Source organism: Oncorhynchus gorbuscha, linkage group LG18 (genome assembly GCF_021184085.1).
Source record: "Oncorhynchus gorbuscha isolate QuinsamMale2020 ecotype Even-year linkage group LG18, OgorEven_v1.0, whole genome shotgun sequence".
In the NCBI taxonomy this organism is placed as follows: domain Eukaryota; kingdom Metazoa; phylum Chordata; class Actinopteri; order Salmoniformes; family Salmonidae; genus Oncorhynchus; species Oncorhynchus gorbuscha.
In genome coordinates this window covers 39423331-39434660 of record NC_060190.1, presented here as the reverse complement: position 1 = coordinate 39434660, position 11330 = coordinate 39423331, and the positions used below count along the sequence as shown (strand labels likewise).

The 11330-nt window shown below is 48.5% G+C and overlaps 1 pseudogene; it reads right to left on the bottom strand.

Moving 5' to 3' along the window:
• Positions 1-278: 278 nt before the first annotated feature.
• On the bottom strand, positions 279-10135 carry LOC124004154 (annotated as a pseudogene).
• Positions 10136-11330: the final 1195 nt, after the last annotated feature.

The window sequence follows — 11330 nt, the reverse complement described above, 5'->3', positions numbered from 1 at the left end:
AATCAAATTTGTCTTGTGCTGCCATCTAGTGTTGACTTGGTTGTAGTGTAATTCATTCTGGTATTTCTTGGTCGCTAAAGTGTATTTTGATATCATATATCATCACAGTTGGAATATTGTTTCATTTATAAGATGAATAAACACATTGATACACAAACATAAAGAGGTCACACATTTTACAAAAAAAGCAGACATTGCACTTGAAAAATAGCTGTCTTTCCACATCTGCATTGATTGACTAAAACCAGTCTATTCAAGGATATCTAATCCCAAGGACATCAAGAGCCAAATGCTTTTGAGGTCAATACCAAGTGTAACCGGTGGGAATCACCAGTGACTGCTGCTTCTTCCTCTATTTCCTGTCTTCGCCTGGCTGTTCCTGTATTCTCCCCTGGCTGTGTGCTCTTGGATTTTCTAGCCTTCCTGGACTGTTGGATGGCCTGTGTAACATCAGGGGCAGTCCAGTGTTGGCGGGTCAAAGTGTGCTGTACGGTCAAGGGTCCGTCACTCGTGCGGCGCACTGCTTTACATACAGTCGTGCTGCGGAGCTCCAAGCCCAACTCATGGAAGATTCTGCACAGGTATCGCTGGGTTTCATTCAAACACTGCACCTCTGATTAATGTAATGTGAAAAATGGAATTAGCAAACTATTACAGAATATCTAATACATATCGAATGCAACATTAAGGTGACTGTTGCAGTTTATCAGTGAAAAAGGGACATGTGCCAAGTCCTATTGCATGTATGAGTGTTGCTCTGTAGCCATGTGTGTGAGCAAGTGTCTATTCAGGAGGGTATTGTACAGTACAGGTGAAATACTTACCCAAGGTATAGTGGGGTGGTTGGAAGTGTAATAAACGCAGGCCTGTCATAATAGGGGGAGAGTTCCAGTCGGGATGGAGTTTCCCCTTCGCAGCCAGCTCATAGGCCTCCTGGGTGTTCATGTCCACCTTAGAGTACCTGCCAGAACAAACACAGTTATCCTACACTGCTCTGCACACTACATTTACATTACATTTAAGTAATTTAGCAGACGCTCTTATCCAGAGCGACTTACAAATTGGTGCATTCACCTTATGACATCCAGTAGAACAGTCACTTTACAATAGTGCATCTAAATCTTAAAGGGGGGTGAGAAGGATTACTTATCCTATCCTAGGTATTCCTTAAAGAGGTGGGGTTTCAGGTGTCTCCGGAAGGTGGTGATTGACTCCGCTGTCCTGGCGTCGTGAGGGAGTTTGTTCCACCATTGGGGGGCCAGAGCAGCGAACAGTTTTGACTGGGCTGAGCAGGAACTGTACTTCCTCAGTGGTAGGGAGGCGAGCAGGCCAGAGGTGGATGAACGCAGTGCCCTTGTTTGGGTGTAGGGCCTGATCAGAGCCTGGAGGTACTGAGGTGCCGTTCCCCTCACAGCTCCGTAGGCAAGCACCATGGTCTTGTAGCGGATGCGAGCTTCAACTGGAAGCCAGTGGAGAGAGCGGAGGAGCGGGGTGACGTGAGAGAACTTGGGAAGGTTGAACACCAGACGGGCTGCGGCGTTCTGGATGAGTTGTAGGGGTTTAATGGCACAGGCAGGGAGCCCAGCCAACAGCGAGTTGCAGTAATCCAGACGGGAGATGACAAGTGCCTGGATTAGGACCTGCTCCTCTTCCTGTGTGAGGCAGGGTCGTACTCTGCGGATGTTGTAGAGCATGAACCTACAGGAATGGGCCACCGCCTTGATGTTAGCTGAGAACGACAGGGTGTTGTCCAGGATCACGCCAAAGTTCTTAGCGCTCTGGGAGGAGGACACAATGGAGTTGTCAACCGTGATGGCGAGATCATGGAACGGGCAGTCCTTCCCCGGGAGGAAGAGCAGCTCCGTCTTGCCGAAGTTCAGCTTGAGGTGGTGATCCGTCATCCACACTGATATGTCTGCCAGACATGCAGAGATGCGATTCGCCACCTGGTCATCAGAAGGGGGAAAGGAGAAGATTAATTGTGTGTCGTCTGCATAGCAATGATAGGAGAGACCATGTGATGTTATGACAGAGCCAAGTGACTTGGTGTATAGCGAGAATAGGAGAGGGCCTAGAACAGAGCCCTGGGGGACACCAGTGGTGAGAGCGCGTGGTGAGGAGACAGATTCTCGCCACGCCACCTGGTAGGAGCGACCTGTCAGGTAGGACGCAATCCAAGCGTGGGCCGTGCCGGAGATGCCCAACTCGGAGAGGGTGGAGAGGAGGATCTGATGGTTCACAGTATCGAAGGCAGCCGATAGGTCTAGAAGGATGAGAGCAGAGGAGAGAGAGTTAGCTTTAGCGGTGCGGAGCGCCTCCATGATACAGAGAAGAGCAGTCTCAGTTGAATGACTAGTCTTGAAACCTGACTGATTTGGATCAAGAAGATCATTCTGAGAGAGATAGCGGGAGAGCTGACCAAGGACGGCACGTTCAAGAGTTTTGGAGAGAAAAGAAAGAAGGGATACTGGTCTGTAGTTGTTAACATCGGAGGGATCGAGTGTAGGTTTTTTCAGAAGGGGTGCAACTCTCGCTCTCTTGAAGACGGAAGGGACGTAGCCAGCGGTCAGGGATAAGTTGATGAGCGAGGTGAGGTAAGGGAGAAGGTCTCCGGAAATGGTCTGGAGAAGAGAGGAGGGGATAGGGTCGAGCGGGCAGGTTGTTGGGCGGCCGGCCGTCACAAGACGCGAGATTTCATCTGGAGAGAGAGGGGAGAAAGAGGTCAGAGCACAGGGTAGGGCAGTGTGAGCAGAACCAGCGGTGTCGTTTGACTTAGCAAACGAGGATCAGATGTCGTCGACCTTCTTTTCAAAATGGTTGACGAAGTCATCTGCAGAGAGGGAGGGGGGGGGGGATTCAGGAGGGAGGAGAAGGTGGCAAAGAGCTTCCTAGGGTTAGAGGCAGATGCTTGGAATTTAGAGTGGTAGAAAGTGGCTTTAGCAGCAGAGACAGAGGAGGAAAATGTAGAGAGGAGGGAGCGAAAGGATGCCAGGTCCGCAGGGAGGCGAGTTTTCCTCCATTTCCGCTCGGCTGCCCGGAGCCCTGTTCTGTGAGCTCGCAATGAGTCGTCAAGCCACGGAGCGGGAGGGGAGGACCGAGCCGGCCTGGAAGATAGGGAACATAGAGTCAAAGGATGCAGAAAGGGAGGAGAGGAGGGTTGAGGAGGCAGAATCAGGAGATAGGTTGGAGAAGGTTTGAGCAGAGGGAAGAGATGATAGGATGGAAGAGGAGAGAGTAGCGGGGTAGAGAGAGCGAAGGTTGGGACGGCGCGATACCATCCGAGTAGGGGCAGTGTGGGAAGTGTTGGATGAGAGCGAGAGGGAACAGGATACAAGGTAGTGGTCGGAGACTTGGAGGGGAGTTGCAATGAGGTTAGTGGAAGAACAGCATCTAGTAAAGATGAGGTCGAGCGTATTGCCTGCCTTGTGAGTAGGGGGGGAAGGTGAGAGGGTGAGGTCAAAAGAGGAGAGGAGTGGAAAGAAGGAGGCAGAGAGGAATGAGTCAAAGGTAGACGTGGGGAGGTTAAAGTCGCCCAGAACTGTGAGAGGTGAGCCGTCCTCAGGAAAGGAGCTTATCAATGCATCAAGCTCATTGATGAACTCTCCGAGGGGACCTGGAGGGCGATAAATGATAAGGATGTTAAGCTTGAAAGGGCTGGTAACTGTGACAGCATGAAATTCAAAGGAGGCGATAGACAGATGGGTAAGGGGAGAAAGAGAGAATGACCACTTGGGAGAGATAAGGATCCCGATGCCACCACCCCGCTGACCAGAAGCTCTCGGGGTGTGCGAGAACACGTGGGCGGACGAAGAGAGAGCAGTAGGAGTAGCAGTGTTATCTGTGGTGATCCATGTTTCTGTCAGTGCCAAGGATTAGCTGCACTGGAGAAACTATTACACTCAACTGAACGACTTGATTAGTGTAGTGTTAGCTAGCTACATAGCTGTCTTTGCTGTCTTCGTATCTTCGTATCCAAGATAATTGTGTTGTTTAGGTTTAGAGTGTGTAGTCTTAGAGTGATTATCTTAATTTACCGAGGTTAGCTAGCCAGCTATTTGTCGTCCTTAACGTAGGAGACTCTGCTAGCTAGCCAACAGCTAGCCAACAGCTAGCCAACAGCTAGCCAACGTCTACCGAATAGACTCACAACCCGGTCGCATTCACAGGTAGTATCACATTTTCATTTCATTTCATTACAGTACAACGGTTTGATTTGTTTGATCGTAGCTAGCTACATAGCTAGCTACATAGCCGTCTTTGTATCAAAGATAGCTGTGTAGTCTAGAGCGATTTTCTAGGTTAGCTAGCCAGCTATTGTCGTTCTTTTAACGTAACGTAAACAACACTACTAGCTAGCCAGCTAGCCCCCGAATAGCAGCACTGCAGAAACTATTACACTCAACGGAACGACTTGATTAGTGTAGTGTCAACAACGCACCCACTGCCAGCTAGCCTACTTCAGCAGTACTGTATCATTTTAATCATTTTAGTCAATAAGATTCTTGCTACGTAGCTTAACTTTCTGAACATTCGAGACGTGTAGTCCACTTGTCATTCCAATCTCCTTTGCATTAGCGTAGCCTCTTCTGTAGCCTGTCAACTATGTGTCTGTTTATCCCTGTTCTCTCCTCTCTGCACAGACCATACAAACGCTCCACACCGCGTGGCCGCGGCCACCCTAATCTGGTGGTCCCAGCGCGCACGACCCACGTGGAGTTCCAGGTCTCCGGTAGCCTCTGGAACTGCCGATCTGCGGTCAACAAGGCAGAGTTCATCTCAGCCTATGCCTCCCTCCAGTCCCTCGACTTCTTGGCACTGACGGAAACATGGATCACCACAGACAACACTGCTACTCCTACTGCTCTCTCTTTGTCCGCCCACGTGTTCTCGCACACCCCGAGAGCTTCTGGTCAGCGGGGTGGTGGCACCGGGATCCTCATCTCTCCCAAGTGGTCATTCTCTCTTTCTCCCCTTACCCATCTGTCTATCGCCTCCTTTGAATTCCATGCTGTCACAGTTACCCTTTCAAGCTTAACATCCTTATCATTTATCGCCCTCCAGGTTCCCTCGGAGAGTTCATCAATGAGCTTGATGCCTTGATAAGCTCCTTTCCTGAGGACGGCTCACCTCTCACAGTTCTGGGCGACTTTAACCTCCCCACGTCTACCTTTGACTGATTCCTCTCTGCCTCCTTCTTTCCACTCCTCTCCTCTTTTGACCTCACCCTCTCACCTTCCCCCCCTACTCACAAGGCAGGCAATACGCTCGACCTCATCTTTACTAGATGCTGTTCTTCCACTAACCTCATTGCAACTCCCCTCCAAGTCTCCGACCACTACCTTGTAATCCTTTTCCCTCTCCCTCTCATCCAACACCTCCCACACTGCCCCTACTCGGATGGTATCGCGCCGTCCCAACCTTCGCTCTCTCTCCCCCGCTACTCTCTCCTCTTCCATTCTATCATCTCTTCCCTCCGCTCAAACCTTCTCCAACCTATCTCCTGATTCTGCCTCCTCAACCCTCCTCTCCTCCCTCTCTGCATCCTTTGACTCTCTATGTCCCCTATCCTCCAGGCCGGCTCGGTCCTCCCCTCCCGCTCCGTGGCTCGATGACTCATTGCGAGCTCACAGAACAGGGCTCCGGGCAGCCGAGCGGAAATGGAGGAAAACTTGCCTCCCTGCGGACCTGGCATCCTTTCACTCCCTCCTCTCTACATTTTCCTCCTCTGTCTCTGCTGCTAAAGCCACTTTCTACCACGCTAAATTCCAAGCATCTGCCTCTAACCCTAGGAAGCTCTTTGCCACCTTCTCCACCCTCCTGAATCCTCCTCCCCCTCCCCCCCTCCTCCCTCTCTGCAGATGACTTCGTCAACCATTTTGAAAAGAAGGTCGACGACATCCGATCCTCGTTTGCTAAGTCAAACGACACCGCTGGTTCTGCTCACACTGCCCTACCCTGTGCTCTGACCTCTTTCTCCCCTCTCTCTCCAGATGAAATCTCGCGTCTTGTGACGGCCGGCCGCCCAACAACCTGCCCGCTCGACCCTATCCCCTCCTCTCTTCTCCAGACCATTTCCGGAGACCTTCTCCCTTACCTCACCTCGCTCATCAACTTATCCCTGACCGCTGGCTACGTCCCTTCCGTCTTCAAGAGAGCGAGAGTTGCACTCCTTCTGAAAAAACCTACACTCGATCCCTCCGATGTTAACAACTACAGACCAGTATCCCTTCTTTCTTTTCTCTCCAAAACTCTTGAACGTGCCGTCCTTGGTCAGCTCTCCCGCTATCTCTCTCAGAATGACCTTCTTGATCCAAATCAGTCAGGTTTCAAGACTAGTCATTCAACTGAGACTGCTCTTCTCTGTATCACGGAGGCGCTCCGCACCGCTAAAGCTAACTCTCTCTCCTCTGCTCTCATCCTTCTAGACCTATCGGCTGCCTTCGATACTGTGAACCATCAGATCCTCCTCTCCACCCTCTCCGAGTTGGGCATCTCCGGCACGGCCCACGCTTGGATTGCGTCCTACCTGACAGGTCGCTCCTACCAGGTGGCGTGGCGAGAATCTGTCTCCTCACCACGCGCTCTCACCACTGGTGTCCCCCAGGGCTCTGTTCTAGGCCCTCTCCTATTCTCGCTATACACCAAGTCACTTGGCTCTGTCATAACATCACATGGTCTCTCCTATCATTGCTATGCAGACGACACACAATTAATCTTCTCCTTTCCCCTTCTGATGACCAGGTGGCGAATCGCATCTCTGCATGTCTGGCAGACATATCAGTGTGGATGACGGATCACCACCTCAAGCTGAACTTCGGCAAGACGGAGCTGCTCTTCCTCCCGGGGAAGGACTGCCCGTTCCATGATCTCGCCATCACGGTTGACAACTCCATTGTGTCCTCCTCCCAGAGCGCTAAGAACTTTGGCGTGATCCTGGACAACACCCTGTCGTTCTCAACTAACATCAAGGCGGTGGCCCATTCCTGTAGGTTCATGCTCTACAACATCCGCAGAGTACGACCCTGCCTCACACAGGAAGCGGCGCAGGTCCTAATCCAGGCACTTGTCATCTCCCGTCTGGATTACTGCAACTCGCTGTTGGCTGGGCTCCCTGCCTGTGCCATTAAACCCCTACAACTCATCCAGAACGCCGCAGCCCGTCTGGTGTTCAACCTTCCCAAGTTCTCTCACGTCACCCCGCTCCTCCGCTCTCTCCACTGGCTTCCAGTTGAAGCTCGCATCCGCTACAAGACCATGGTGCTTGCCTACGGAGCTGTGAGGGGAACGGCACCTCAGTACCTCCAGGCTCTGATCAGGCCCTACACCCAAACAAGGGCACTGCGTTCATCCACCTCTGGCCTGCTCGCCTCCCTACCACTGAGGAAGTACAGTTCCTGCTCAGCCCAGTCAAAACTGTTCGCTGCTCTGGCCCCCCAATGGTGGAACAAACTCCCTCACGACGCCAGGACAGCGGAGTCAATCACCACCTTCCGGAGACACCTGAAACCCCACCTCTTTAAGGAATACCTAGGATAGGATAAGTAATCCTTCTCACCCCCCTTTAAGATTTAGATGCACTATTGTAAAGTGACTGTTCTACTGGATGTCATAAGGTGAATGCACCAATTTGTAAGTCGCTCTGGATAAGAGCGTCTGCTAAACGACTTAAATGTAAATGTAAATGTTTAATCAGTGGACGTTAGCTAGCTGGCTAGTGAAGACTACGTTAGGACGGCGAAATACGATAATTACGCAATTATCTTTGATACAAAGACGGCTATGTAGCTAGCTGAGAAGAAATTGCTAAGATTAGACAAATCAAACCGTTGTGCTATAATGAAATATAATGAAATGTAATGAAAAAGTTATACTACCTGCGGGAGCGAAGTGCCGATGCGACCACGTATGGAACTCTTCCACACTAATTATAGCAAAATTACAAATAAGCTTGAGCTGGCACTGACAACTGTGCCTTCGGGAAGTATTCAGACCCCTTGACTTAATCCACATTTTGAGAGATTACAGCCTTATAATAAAATGTATTAAAATAGTCACCCCCCCTCAATCTACACACAATACCCCATAATGACAAAGCAAAAACAAGTTTAGACATTTTTGCTAATAAAAAAAAATGAAATTATACATTTACATAAGTATTCAGACCCTTTACACAGTACTTTGTTGTAGCACCATTGACAGCGATTACAGCCTCGCATCTTCTTGGGTATGACGATACAAGCTCGGCACACCTTTTTTTTTGGGAGAATCTCCCATTCTTCATGCAGGTCCTCTCAACCTCTGTCTGGTTGGATGGGGAGTGTTGCTGCACAGCTATTTTCAGGTCTCTCCAGAAATGTTACATTGGGTTAAAGTACGGGCTCTGGCTGGGCCACTCAAGGACATTCAGAGACTTTTCCCAAAGTTATTTTGGCTATGTGCTTCGGGTCATTGTCCTGTTGGAAGGTGAACCTTCACCTCAGTCTGAGGTTCTGGGAGCTCTGGAACAGTTTTTTTTTCAAGGATCTCTCTGTACTTTGCTCTGTTTATTTTTGCCTCGAACTTGTCGAGTCTCTCAATCCCTGCGTCTGAAAAACATCCCCACAGCATGATTCTGCCACCACCATGCTTCATCGTAGGGATGGCGCCAGGTTTCCTCCAGACGTGATGCTTGGCATTCAGGCCAAAAAGTTACATCTTGGTTTCATCAGACCAGAGAATCTCGTTTCACATGGTCTGAGGGTCTTTAGGTGTTTTTTGGCAAATTCCAAGCGAGCTGTCATGTGCCTTTTACTGAGGAGTGGCTTCTGTCTGGCCACTACCATAAAGGCTTGATTGGTGGAGTGCTGCAGAGATGGTTCTCAAATAGAAGAAGTTTGGAACCACCAAGACTCTTCCTAGAGCTGGCCTCGCGGCCAAACTGAGCAACCGGGGAAGAAGGGCCTTGGTCATGGAGGTGACCAAGAAGCCGATGGTCACGCTGACAGAGCACCAGAGTTCCTCTGTGAAAATGGGAGAACCTTCCAGAAGGACAATGATGGAGGCCATTGTGTTCTTGGGAATCCTCAATGCTGGAGAAATGTTTAGGTACCCTTCCCCAGATCTGTGCCCCGACACAATCCTGTCTAGGAGCTCCAAGGACAATTCCTTCAACCTCATGGCTTGGTTTTTGCTCTGACATGCACTGTCAACAGTGGGACCTTATATAGACAAGTGCGTTCCTTTCCAAATCATATTCAATCAATTGAATTTAGCACAGGTGGACTCCAATCAAGTTACAGAAACATCTCAAGGATGATCAATGGAAACAGGATACGCCTGAGCTCAATTTAGAGTCTCGTAGCAAAGGGTCTGAATACTTATTTAAATAAGGTATTTCTGCTTCTAATTTTGAATACATTTGCAAAAAATGTCTAAACCTCGGTTTTCGCGTTGTCCCAATGGGGTAGTGTGTGTAGATTGCTGATTTTTTATTAGTATTTTTCCATCCATTTTAGAATAAGGCTGTAACGTAACAAAATGTGGAAAAAGCCAAAAGGGTCTGTAAACTTTCTTTGGCAATGCTCTAATTGCTATACGCCGTGGCTCAGTGAGTAGATAGAGCAAGGTGGACAGAGAGGGATAAGAGGTGGACCACAGAACTAGAATGAATGGTGGACATACATGAGCAAGGCCTTCTGATTGGATCCCTGGATCATGGCCAGGACTTTCTCCAGCTGGCCATGTGATGTGTTCTGGAAGGCACGTCAAGGGTTGCAATGCAGTCAAGATAAGGTGTTTATAGATTCAGTATTTCTTTCAGTAAGGTGGAAGACAGAAAAACAAAGCGCTGTAACTACCATATGTGGTTCTCTCTGTGAGGCGGCCTGTGTGAGAGAAGTTGTCTGTGGCCATCCCGAATTCACCCTCGAATGTATAATCGTGAATAAATTAAGTAAAAAAATCTCAGCATTGTATCACAACAATGCCATATGGATTTTCCACCTCCAATTAACTGCATACTCTTTTACATGTAACATAAATAGAGAGGAATGCTTATTCTAGTGACATGAGATCTGTAGAGATCAGTCAAAGCCTTGTTTGCCTGGCCAACAACTGAGGAGAAACAGATGTCATGATGATTTACATCCTCAAACATTACATGAAAAGTGAAAACTTCATCAGTGCAGTAATGGAGGCCCAAGGGACTTCAGGTTACAAGAAAATGTATGGGAACTGTAAAAATATCTGAACATTATGAATTGGAAATGAACACACGTACTCAATTACATGCTTGCTTACACATACAGACTTATACATACACACACACCTGATCTCGCTCTCTTCTCTCACTTTCTCTCTTTTCTCTTCTCTTCTCTCCCTCTATTGTCGAGAACTGTTTTTTAATTTAATGTGTTTATTGTTTGTCTATCTTTTTTATGCATTTGTCTTCAAGTTTATATATGTTTACAACAAACAAAGGGAAGATATCAGAATAGGGGCATTGGGGAATAATAACATATTGTACGGAATACATTTGTATTGTAGTGAAGCCGTCTCTAGAGTAATGCAAGGTCTCTTTCATGATAATTTGAAACGTCAATTGCTATGGAAATGCTGGGATGTGTTTTTCAAATTATTTTAAAGGTAATTTTGATGCAACTATGATGGTGATATGAGTTACAATTATCATCATGAATATTAAGGCTAAACGCACTACATGTTGTCATGCAGGTGAAAGAGGACCCAAAAGCGACTTGGCGAAAACAGAGTCTTTAATCCAGTAAAGTAAATACAATCAAAAAAACACAACTTTCACTCGAAATGACGAGGACAAACTGGAGACTCGATCTTGAACAGCAGGTGAACAGCAGGTTGCCTCGGGAAGGCACTTGAACCAGACAGACTCAGACACCTGCTCACCACGCAGCATCTGAGGAAAACACGACACGACAGGGCGATACACAAACACAGCACGGTGAATTCTAAACAAGGAACCGACAGGGCAGAAACGAATAACAAGGGGAGAAATAGGGACTCTAATCAGGGAAAAGGATCGGGAACAGGTGTGGGAAGACTAAATGATGATTAGGGGAATAGGAACAGCTGGGAGCAGGAACGGAACGATAGAGAGAAGAGAGAGCGAGAGAGTGAGAGAGGGAGGGGGAGAGAGAGGGATAGAAAGAGGGAAAGAACCTAATAAGACCAGCAGAGGGAAACGAATAAAATGGGAAGCACAGGGACAAGACAAGATAATAAATGACAAAACATGACAGTACCCCCCCACTCACCGAGCGCCTCCTGGCGCACTCGAGGAGGAATCCTGGCGGCAACGGAGGAAATCATCAATGAGT